The following is a 12,227-nucleotide window of genomic DNA, read 5'->3' as shown; positions in this document are numbered from 1 at the left end:
ATATCATGTATATTATATTTGATCTATAGATGCAGTAACGCAGATATATTTTATAAGTTTATATACTAATATATATTAATATATACTAATATATATGTATATATGAAAACACACAAATGGAATAGATATTATATAGCTTTATATGGTTATGTCTATCTATTTTTATGTTTATACCTATCTGTTTATATTTATTCTCTTATGATCACATTTGTTATCACATTATTAATTATTATTAATATTATTAATTAATATTAAAAATAATATTTATTCTTTTTTTCAGCTGAAAATTTTTATTCTCTTTGCATCCTAATTTCCCCTGCTGGTGACTACCTACCCGCTGATTTTTGAGGGTTTGTGGGGCATTGCCATGAATTTTTTGCCCAGTTCAGAGCATTCCCAGGACACGGAGGACACGATCCCATTCTCCAGGGCGGAGGTGACACCAACACCTGGTGCTGTGCCCGGGAGCATCCCTGCTTCCAAGGGGTGACCCAGCCAGCCTGGCCGCCTCTGTTTCTGGAATAAAAGCAGAAGGGAGGTTCTGGGCAGGAGGCAGGAAGGTTTTTCCGTGGGGGGGAGCCGGGAGCCCCCGCCGGGGAAGTTCCGCGGGCGCCCGCCGGACACTGAGCGCTTTGTGAGGGCCTGGGGCCGGCTGTCTGCCCGCTCCCTTAAGGGAACTTGACAGATCTTAAAAAAAAATCAATTTTAAGCTCACATGCCCCAGTGGGTGCCAAAGCCACTTCAGAGAGGCTGAGAGATGGCTGAGTCGACAGGATTTGACTTCCCGAGGTAGAAAGGTGACAAACTCCATCATGAGAAAGGGGCAGCTCAGGGCCTCCAAGGCCGAACCTGCTCCCAGGATCCGGGGCCCGGCGTTGTATTGAACCTATTTATCTCTTTCATGGGCCCAAGGTACCACGGGGAAAGAAAAGTTGTTCAAAAAAACGCTGGCAGAATTCAAGGGTGTAAATGATGAATTACTTTTCATCAGCTGAAAGGAAACATACTCCGGAACAATACTGAAAGGGAGCAGGAGCATCTGACCTCCTGCTTCAGAGCAGCCAATATCTTCATTCAAGAAGACAACCATGAAATTACACAGAAAATGGGATTGTCATGAACAGCCCCTTGAAATCTCAGTATACAGTCATTACTGCATGGGAAAAAGCCTTCATCCACACATCATAACTTGTAACAGACAAGGGAGGGAAAAAAAAAACCCACCCTGAAAACCGGCCTTGGAGTTACCAGTAGGAATGTAGAAAATATTTGTTGATTCAAACTTTTCCCCTCCAGTCTCCCAAATCCCTGTAAACAGACATAACAACGTTCTAACCCCGGCGTAAGCCCGGCTTTCTGGCCACAGACAGCTCGTTGGAGCTGTTTTGTAAATCAGAAGAAAGGAAGAGAGGAAAAGCCGGTCTATCACTTTATTTATATTATCTGTCTTTGGTGATTGATTTATCATTTAAGTGCTTTGAGAAGAGAGTCCAGAAACCGTTGTCCAATTAGTGCTGCCCTCTGAAACCACGTACTATAAATATTCGTAATTATCAGAATCGCAAAACAATCTTCATCGGAGCTCCACAGACAGGGTAACAACTGATTTTTCTGGGTTTGCCTAGCAAAGTTTATATTTATCCAAATTAGGCAGAGAGTAAAAGCAAACAAGAGGCTGCTGCTTTATATGAGAATGAAACCAATCACAGAGAATGAGCAGCCAGAAATATGGGGATAAAAATAACACATTTAACTGTTTATTTCTTGATTCTTGCAGATTTCTACATTGACTTTAATTAAGCTAGCCCTGGGCTAGTGGGCACGGAGAGGGGTGGGTTTTTTTATTCCTCTTTTATTTTTTTAATTCCTCATTAGGCTGTTTTTTTCCTTGGCTCTTGTGGCTTTAATGACTAGTCCCATTAAATAGGTCAATGGGCTGCTTTTATTTCAAGTTTTATATAGACTCATATTCCACTGAATCTTAAACACGGAACACCCAAAGCCTTTCTAGGCAAATTCCTACATTCCTGCAGATCAAGATGCATTTCTTTCTCTTTTCCCTTCCCTCCACAGCACCTGACCTTTCCTTGAGGGGCAGCTGGGGACAGATCTGGAAGGTTGGTACCATTCTGGGCCAGCCACGTGCAAAAATAACTCCCAGGTAAGTGCTTGGCTGAGGTTTGGAATCTGTGAGCAGCAAGGAGGAGGAGTGGGAGCACCTGCATTCCCTTACATCACCTTCCCTGACCTTTCCCTCTCTGGCTGGATAACATCTGGCAGGACCAGGATGGATGAAGCCAACCTGAAGAGTGCAGGGGGCTGCCTGGAGCAGGGGTGGTGCACAGAGAGGCCCTCAGGACATCAGGGACATCACCCAGGGACAAGTCTCCTCTCCTGGGACAGCCCTTAGCAGGACTCAGAGAAAAGTAAAGAAAAATACGAAAGGGAAATTTTCTGAGGGGGTCAGAAAGAATTTTTACCTGGAGAAAATAACAAGTCTTGAGGTCTGAGGGTGGGGAGAGAGAAAATCCTCTGAATTAATAATTTCTTTATTCATTGTCAGGAGTGAAAACATTTTTTAAGTGGCTTTGCCTGATGTCGGTCTAGAACAAAAAATTATGCTACAGCATTGCCCACTAGATGCTCCCAGCTCTATTTCTGTGTTTCCTATGCTGTTCTGTAACCCTACAACAGGATTTTCTCTGTGTAGGTGTTTTGGAAGCAATCACTTCTTCCGGGTTTTCTGGATATCGAGGAAGCTGCTGCTCTTCTGGCCAGAGGTCTCCATGGAATTCCTCCTTCTGAGACATGAGGTTGGTGCCATGGGTTCCTCTGCAGCAGGGCAGGGTTCCTCTTGAAAATATTTCACACACAAGAAAGAATCAACATTTTTGACATCTCTAAATGCTCCCAGCCTGACTGAGCTGCTGTACCACAACCATGTTAATCCAGCAAATGTGCTGTGCTGGAAATTGTAACCCTTCATCTTCTCCCAAGTTTTTATCAGGCCCTAGAAATGCATTTTTTTCATGCAGTCTTTTAGCAAAGTAGCCCATTCTAGCACGGAATTGTCAGCACAAAATAACAAGGGTGACTAGTGTGTCAGAGAAAAACCTGGCAGAAAGGTGCTTGGGAAAATCTGTGGGTTGCATTGGTTACCACAGGTAGAAGCACAGCACTGGTGCAGCAAATTAGGTGATTATTAGCTACTTAAAGATTCAAATTCAGACAGCCCTTCAGACACAATTTAAACCATTATTCTGAGTGCAAACTGGGCTGAAAATAATTGGATTCTCAGCTGATACCTCCTAAGCCTGTACTCAAGGCTTCTAAACCAGCCCATTTGGAGTTGTGAATCCCAGTCTGGAGGTGTCTGCCTGTCTCTGCTGCCCCTGAAAGGAGCCTGTGCAGACTTTCCTCCCCAGTCTGGAGACTTTCCTCCCCAGCCCAGTGCCTCCAGCAAGGGGAGATGGATCTTATCATCAGGCTGCAATTTGTAGAGTAATTAGGACTTTGACTGTGACAACCTTTAGCCTGTCAGCAGTCGTGGTTTAGCTCATAGTTAAAATGACAGTGGGAACTCTGTTGCAGCTACTCTAAATATACCCATATTTTAACTAGATGAGGTGATATGTGGGTCTGCAGTGATTTGTTTAGATATACAGGGGAGTGTCAAAGGACTCTTTAAACTGGGACTGAATCCATTTGATTGTCTGAAAGGTGATTTTGATTGCTTTTTCCTCCTCTAGAGCTGGATGGTGATGAGATCAGCTTTCCTGCAATGGGAAAGCAAGGAATCCCCAAGCTACAACCTAAGAGTGGGCACAAACCTGTCACATGCTCTATTCCACATCAAAAGATGCCTTTTATTCAGATTTAACAAATTAGGCAGGTAGGGATAATCAAGCAATTTGACCACTGAACAATTTTTAATGCTCTAACAAACTGACCTCAAACTACACAAAAGCTGTGCAGCTGAAATTTAAACTCCTTTTATATACATAGATTTATTTTTTTTTTCCTATCCTGCTTATGTTTCAGCATACTTTTAAGGAGTTGTCATTATCCTAATTATAATTAAGCCACTTGAAATAAATTCAGAGATAGTAAACAGTGTAAAAATATCTAAATAGGGGAGCTGGTCCATTGATTTTATGGCTAAGTTATCACCTCCTGTATAAATGCTACAATTGATAAACAATACCTTTAATTCAGCAGTCAAAATGACGCTATTAACTTGGAAAAATGATGAAAAAAAATGCTAATGTGAATACCTCTGTTTCTAAGCAGAGTGACAAGAATCACTGCTCCACATGAGCCAATCCAAGGGCAGATTGAACTTTTGGCACAGAAATCAGTGGTGTAGAGGAGGAATTTTCTTCTCATTGGGAAAGGTTCACTTGTTCCTCCTGGAGCAGGGAGTTTTCTATCGAAATCACAATACCTAAAGCATTAACACCAGAGGCAATTAATAGGATTTCCACGAGTGTCTGGGCCCTGGATGCCAATCGAGTTTCTAGGTGATTTTTAAATGATGTCTAGAACCCATCTGCATCCTTTGGCACCCACAGCCCTTCAAACTGTCGGGTTTAGATGTCTGCCTTGACTTGTGATGGATCCAGTCCGGAGCAAAACTAATTGTGACTGACAGCACAAAAAGACAGGTGCAGAACTGAAGCACAGGTCTAAAGCCTTGGTCTCGTGGAGCTGATGGATTTTTAGTGTATTTTTAATGTTTCATTGGCTCCTTAATTAAATAAAAATATTTTAGATAGAGCAGAAGAAATCAACTTCTTTGACTGATATGAATCCTGTTTACTTTCCAACTCTGAACTCAGCAGGTTAAGTAATTGGGAGACAGAAAAGTTCCTATATTTCTATTTCCAGCTGGTGGTACACAAAAGGCAGGAAGTTATCTCATTAATGGGGCACCAGCTTTATGCAAATTATAGTAACAAAAAGGCTTCCCTTCATACTTTTCATAAATTACCTAATAAAGTAGGAATAAATGGCCATATTCAAGAGCCTTTGTTGTATTTTTAGCACAAGACTCTTTCTGTTACTGCAAATATGACTAAATGCGCCTTGTTCAAAAGGGGTGTTTATGAAATAAGGCCACTCAAAAGCTTTTATTCCTTAACAGCCTTCAGTTACTTTTATGGCACAAAATTAACATAATTAGTCACAGAGAATAGATGACATAAGCAGCGTGCCATGCACAAAAGGGGAAACCAGTATCTAAGGAAGGTATTTTGAGAGATCAAAAATTTTCGAAGTGCTCAATACTAGAAGGTCCTTTTTATTTGTGCACAGCCTTAAGATACTTTCTTACTCCGTGAAATTCCCATAATGAGATGCAGCAGACAGATGACATTAGCGATGAGCCATTAGAAAGAGGTCAGTTTCCTCTGAAAGATAGTCACTGTTCCTGCTCGTCATTAATTTGCAGCTTCAAAGCAGCGAGCATATGATAGTCTGGCATGTTAAGCAAGTTGCAGTTATCTTTAAATAACCATTTTTTTCCAGTTATTAGAAGCTAAAGTTTTTAAACTTCTGACTGAAAGCAAAATTAAAGCACGCAGCAGTGTAAAAAGGCTACAGAGAGATTAGAAAAAGGAAATCAAAATGTGTTTTAGAAATGAAGTTAGCTTTTCCCCAGGGAAGGGCTGCCTTAACTTTTAGTCCGAGGATTTGGGGTTGCATATCGACCTCAGAGACTTGGCTGCTGGCTGGTGGAGGAGAGAAACTCACTATTTTTAGCTGTTATCTTCTTGTTGGTTAACATGGCCTGATGTAAAGGGCAGAAATGCACAGCTATGGAAATAACATTCACCAGAAGCAAAGGCACCCGAGGTTCTTGAGCAAGGTGAGGGAAGATAAATGTATCTGCTGTGCTTGTGATTTGGTGGGAGCTTTGGTTACATCTCTGCCTTGGCAGTGAGATATATTTGGGTATTGTGAAAAGCTCGGGAGGCTGGGATCGTGTCTTTTCCATGCTTAGGGAGCAAGCACAAGTGCAGTGCAACGGGCAGGAGGCAACTCCAACATGTGGCATGGAAATCTTGGTGCAAAAAGTCTTGTCCCACGTCCCCAGGGGCACTAACAGACCCTCCTGTTTGGATGAATTACCTGATCACATTGAGGCATAAACCCACGGAATTAATTCTAATTTGTAATAACGTTCACAGGGCCAATTAATACTTCTGATTTCCTCAAACCTGTGTTGACTCCAGTGGCTCTGGCACAGCATGAATCCACTGGCAATGCTCTCCTCTATTCAGCATTGTCCAGGCAGCAGGACATATTCTTGGCCTGAGGAATCAGCCAGAATTGCTTAAACCAGAATCCTTCTGAGGCTTCACCCCTGACAGCCTCAGCATTAGGCATGAAGACCAGAAATGAAAGGTACTCAGACTTCAAATTCTTGGGTTTTGTCATTTTCAAGACCTGTGTCTGCCATTATCGATGATTTCTATCAATACCAGGCTACCAAAAGCAATTTTGGAAGATGGATACAAAGGGGATGTAGTGCAGATTAAAACTGAAAGCTCCAAGTTATTCCCTGGGATTCCTGTAGTAAAAGGAAACCAATGGTATGGAAAGGAATAGAGCAAAAGGAGATGCTGGTAATTTCTATATGTCACATTCCAGAATGGATTATATCTGCTTTAACTAATAAGAATCTATAGAACAGAATGAGAGAATTATGAATTAGATGTTCTTGTTAAGGTCTAGTTCAGTTTAATTAAAACACGAGCAATATATATGTGCATTTGTGCACACAAATGCTGGGTTATACATCACACACACACACACACAAACCAATATATAAAATACAGACACCCTTGTTCATTACACCTAAAGTTTTGCTTTAAACACAGAGCTTTATACATTATTTTAAACACATTTTTAACACATGTTAATAATATTCATGCTGGTGCTTTGAAAAATCTGCGAGATGTGGTTAATGAAGAGAAACTGCAGCATAAATTGCATGTAAAATATGCAATCCACAACAACATATTTTTTCTCAAGCTGCAGTTTTTTTACATTAAACATCTTTTAGCTTGTTTAAATTTATTCCCTATTGTTTATAAAGAGTATCATCAGCCACCACTGCTTGAAACAACTACAAGTAGTAAACCAGGCAATCTTCTTACTTTAATAAGATTCTTTGGTTAAAAATAGATTTTAAGTCTATCTCACATTAAAGGGTGTAAATCCTAATGAAATTGCATAAAATATTTCTCATTTTCAAGGGATGTTTTCCATACAACCAAATACTTATTCTTTTTATTTTCCCCTGAAATTTCACCAAAGGAAATAGCCAGAGGGTTTTTTATTTTTGGTTTTCATTTTTATTCCTTCTATATCTTACCCCAGACCCTTCTTTTATAGAGCAAACAATTCCAATTCCTTCCCATTTATTTTTTCCCTTGAAATTCAGATTTTCTAGATATTTATTATTCCCACTCTTCTCTTTTAATCTGTCTCCAATTTGTCCACATCTTTTTTGACCTGGTTATTTAATGACTGTTTATAGCACTATGGTTGGATCAAGTATTATCAAGACCAAGGAATGCAGAAGGATATTCCACATTGTTTCCAGTTGTAGCCATAGGCTTCCTGAGGTGTTTTGCATCCTTTTTCTACAGTATCAGAACATTTAGGATTCTGGTTTTTGGAACTGTCCTACAGTGTTGTTGCCTTAACAGAAAATCTCCAGTTCTGCATTTAACACCCTGGTAATTCCTAACTAACCATAAAAGCTGTATTTTTAATTCTTTAATTAAATGGGAACTTTAAGTCTTTTCTCCAATTTGATATGGCCTTTTGAATTTAATGCTACAATTTAATGTGCTGCTGTGTCCAGCTCTGGGGTCCTCAGGAAAGACATGGATCTGCTGGAGAGGGATCAAGGAGGGACAAGGAGATGATTAGAGGGGTGAAACACCTAAGGAGATGATTAGAGGGGTGAAACACCTCTGCTGAGGAAAAGCTGAGAGGGATAAATGGGATATGGAGGGGAAGGAGTGGGATAAATAGGATATGAAAGGAATTCTTCCCTTTGAGGGCACAAATCACCCAAAGAAGCTGGCTCTGGATCCCTGGCAGTGTGCAAAGCCAGGCTGGAAAGGGCTTGGAGCATCCTGGCATAATGGAAGGTTTTGCTTTATATTGTAGGGGGAGTAGATGACCTTTAAGGACATTTCTAACCCCCACCATTGAGTGATTCCATGTACTGGAATTCCACTGTGCTTGGCAAGTGAATGAAGAGTTTTCAGTTTGTCTTTACTTTTGGTGTCCAGAATCTGTTCAATCCCCCTCATCCACCAGAGATGAGATAGTACTCGGAAATCAATCCAGGCTTTTATAGCTTAAAAGATTAGCCTACCACAAGGAATTGTTTTGCTTTATTATTGTTTTTATTAACTAAATTTCTGGCAATCCCAAGACTATACTTTATGTCAGAATCCTATTGTGGTAAAACCTCCAAAAACATGAAGGCAGGGAACCTGACTCAAATAATTTGGTGAAAAACTAGACACAATATTGAACATGACAAGGAATGAGTGGTGACTTAGATTTGTAGATCATCCAGCCAATCATGTTATATTCATGTCATGTATCAAGATTTCTATTCCTTTTAACAGGTCTCAATTGTTTTAAGATAGGTGCCAATAAACATGTTCATTTCTCAAGGAAGCTGATTTCTTACCACCACGTGGAAGTCACAGATATGGAAAAATGGGAAAAAATGGCCTTGGACCAGATGTGATGTAAGTATGGATGAGGGGAGTGGCAGGGGGAAGTCTAAACATACTCTTTATCATTTCGAAGCCATCTTCCCTTTCCTGTCCCTCCAGCCCCTTGTAAATTGCCTCTCCCCACCTTTCTTACAGGCTCCCTTCACCCCAAAATTTCTCTTTCCTGGCTGAACAATCCCAGCTCTCCCAGCAGAGCTGCTCCATCGCTCTGCTCATCCTGGTGTCTCCTCTGGATGTTCCAGCAGCTCCAGGTCCCTCCTGTGCTGGGGACCCCAGAGCTGGATTCCTGCTCACTTCCCTCAAGATTGTATTTGGGCTCTTTTGGTCCTTTTTCACTATTTTTGGGTTACAGAATAACACCCTCATCTTCCAAATTATTGCCTTGTGAAGGAAAGAAAATTAGTCTTATCTTTTTTTTATCTCAATTACGGGAGGGAACGAGTGCTAAAAGCCACAATTCATACATAGGTAGAAAAAAATTGCCCCTGAGTGTCCCAACATTGGGCTTTAGCTCAGTAAAGCTCATGCCCAGCTGTGAGCATGTTTATGTTTTAATGGGCCTTGACATCAATCACAACCTGAGCAGGTCAGAATTCCAGGTTTCCCCACTCGTGGTGGAGTTTGGTTCTACAGCAGAAAACAAAGGAATTGGAAGAAGAATCCTATTAATTCCGGCTGCTCTAATGCAAAACTGGGTTTCATTTTTAGACTTCTATTTTCTACTTTAATTATATAAATCTGAACATACTTTCGAGATTATGAAATAAGAGCCGGGAAGCCAGTTATTTTTCATCATTTATTTTTAAAGCAAATTTATCTTTGAATTGTCATCTGTTAAAATTCCTGAGAAGCAGACCACAAATGAGTACAATATGAACATGATTTTCCATGCCAACCCAATTCAAGTAAAAGATGTAAAGATTTTTTTTTTTTTAAATTTTTTTTTTAGGTTTTCCTTTGAACACACAGTGTGACCAGTTCCACCTCTACAAGCCTTGGGTCCAACTTTACAGCGTGTATGTGCACACTTGCACATGTACATGCAAATAATACCAAAATAAGCCATGTATTGGCATCATAAACTCAATTAAATCTCTAATTTAATGGATTCCAAAACCTTGAAATGTTCTGCAAAGGGAACAGCAATGGGAACACAGGAAAGAGCTAAAAAATGCTGTCTTGGAAATGACAGAGAAGAGGATCCCTTAGTGCTTCCTTTCCTTTGTGGTAATAGTCTAACATGAAATGTCTTGATAAGAAAACTCAAAATTTTGTTTCATATTTTGAATTTCTAGGAATTTTGGATTTGTAGTAATTTTTGGGTACTTTGCTTTGTGCCTACAGGATCCTCTTCTGTCTAAAATCCCTCCAAGATCTTTTTTTCCCTCTCAAGTTCTGGTCACTGATATGTCACAACATATCACATCCTGGTCGTCCTATGTGGACAAGTCCTTCCTTCTGAAGGTGCTGAAAACTGAAAAGTTGGGAAATTCCATCCTCAAAACTGGTTCCTTTACTAGAAACTTGATGGACACTTTGGTTAAGAATGGAAATGTTTGTCTTCACTTGTCGTTCACTTTATTCTGCTGAAGAGTTTGGAGCCAACTTCTTTTAGCCAAGGTTTATCATGTCCAGGATTTGGTTATGAACACAACCATTAGGCTCTTTTCCTACACAGATTGTCAATAATTTCTGTGGAAATTATCTATTTTTAATAATCCTTTTTGCATTAATAAGGCAAACCTCTAAGTATCTCACCTGGCCAAGGATCCTCAAATGTAGGTTCAGCATCCTGGAATTTTTCTAATCCCTGGCAAAAAGTTTCCTCATCTTTGGATTTGTTTTAACCTACTTCTGTGCAATAATATGATCTTTCTAGCCAAGTGTGTCTTCTCCAAGGATACTTATCTTCTTTTCAGGCCATTTAAAGTGCTTTTTCTCTCTCTGACAGAGAAAGAAGGATTGAACTATAAAGTATATCTTCATTCTTCCTTTGTAACTTGCAAATTTGGCATCTAAACTATGCCAAAAATGATTGCTTTTGGGGGCTTTGGTGAAGGATTCTGACTGTGATATAAAGAGGAAGGAATATAAGTAAAACAAACATTTATCACTCTGCAATTTGCATACCATGTTTAGCTCAGCTATGATTTAAACCAGCACATAAAGCCCCAAAATTGGTGTTTGAATGGAAAAGTTGAGCTTAACTGCAGCAATGCTGTAAGTATTGTTACGATATATTGGAACAAAAGAACTTAACATTCATTCCTGGCTTCTCTTTCAAATTTATTAACTTCCTGGTATATTTTTTGCATGAACTCTGATGGGCTGAGCCATCCATATCTATCTCCAAAGGGTTTCAGTGAAAACTTAGTGCATTGAAAAGGTTTCAGTGTTTATTTAGTTGCTTTTACTGTGCCTTGGATCCTCTGCTGCTAGATGTCTTCCCTTGAAGCCAGAATTCACGTTTTCAGGTCTCCATCTAACCAACCTTTTGGGACAAAGTAAAGTTCCTGAAAGCTTAAGCCCAATATACTGCAGCACAATTATGAATTGAGCAGGGAAAGGAAATTGGAAGGAGCAACTGAAGATATTTTACTCTTATGAATTAGTACACAAATACAGATTTATAGCCTGCATGTGTGTTTTGTTTTTGCTGATGGCTGTAACTAAGGACACCTGTAAGTCAGGGGAAAAGGGACAGAATGAAAACTAAAGGGAGGGAAAATGTAATGATATGTAGCATTTCAGAGCTGATTTGGAGTCTGTTATGTGAGCCTTAAAAACTTGTTTTCCTTCTCCTGGAAAACCTGTATCATTTAGCTGGTGTGCCTTAGTGTAAAGTATGAAATATAATGACTTTTAAAAAGATTCTTACAGCATTTCCAAAGGAAATGTTGAGCTAAGTGTAGAATTTGTGGGATCAGTTAGCTTATAAATAATGATCCTTTATGCTGGCATTGGGAAATCCATGTTCCCACAGCTAGTTCAATAAAGCAATTAATATCAATGAATGCTGAAGAAAGCAAATCTCCGTTCACTTTTGTCTGGATTAGTTAACATAAGAAAAATCCCATCCCTCTCCTGGAGTATTTAACCTTCTCCTAGGAAGACATGCTAATGAAAGGTAAATAAAATGTGCTGCTTGACATGTGTTTGCCATTCCTCCCCGTTCCTCGTGTCACACACTTTCCCTCTTACAAGACAATCCACATTTTTTTCCTCTGGAAATCTTCACTCTGGTTATTTTGTTTCATGCATCCCTCTGTGCCAAACCTGTCTTGTCATTCTCCCTCGGCCTTCCTGCTGGTGTTTCTAGGCTATTGCTGCTCAGCTGAATTTCATTAGAGAGGGACTTCACCTCCAGAACTCACAGATAATGTGTCTCGAGCACACACAGAGCTGAAATCCGCCACGTAGAGAATTCCTGACTTACTTGGCACTGCATCCAATCCAGGG

General features: G+C 40.0%; 1 long non-coding RNA gene across 5 annotated transcripts; it reads left to right on the top strand.

Moving 5' to 3' along the window:
* The first annotated feature begins 545 nt into the window (after window positions 1-545).
* LOC147652322 (uncharacterized) lies at window positions 546-11,919 on the top strand. Of its 5 annotated transcripts, none has more exons than XR_015289166.1 (7): window positions 595-1,595; window positions 2,074-2,161; window positions 2,711-2,813; window positions 3,750-3,892; window positions 6,189-6,405; window positions 8,655-8,780; window positions 9,718-11,919. It is a non-coding gene; the product is annotated as an uncharacterized LOC147652322 (long non-coding RNA). The 5 variants fall into 5 exon arrangements; XR_015289167.1 differs by having other exon boundaries at window positions 2,695-2,813; XR_015289169.1 differs by lacking the exon at window positions 3,750-3,892 and having other exon boundaries at window positions 546-1,595; window positions 8,904-11,919.
* Window positions 11,920-12,227: the final 308 nt, after the last annotated feature.

This window comes from Cyanistes caeruleus, chromosome 7 (assembly GCF_971803275.1).
Source record: "Cyanistes caeruleus chromosome 7, bCyaCae1.hap1.1, whole genome shotgun sequence".
NCBI classification, from domain to species: Eukaryota; Metazoa; Chordata; class Aves; order Passeriformes; family Paridae; genus Cyanistes; species Cyanistes caeruleus.
This window is presented reverse-complemented; position numbering and strand designations above follow the sequence as displayed.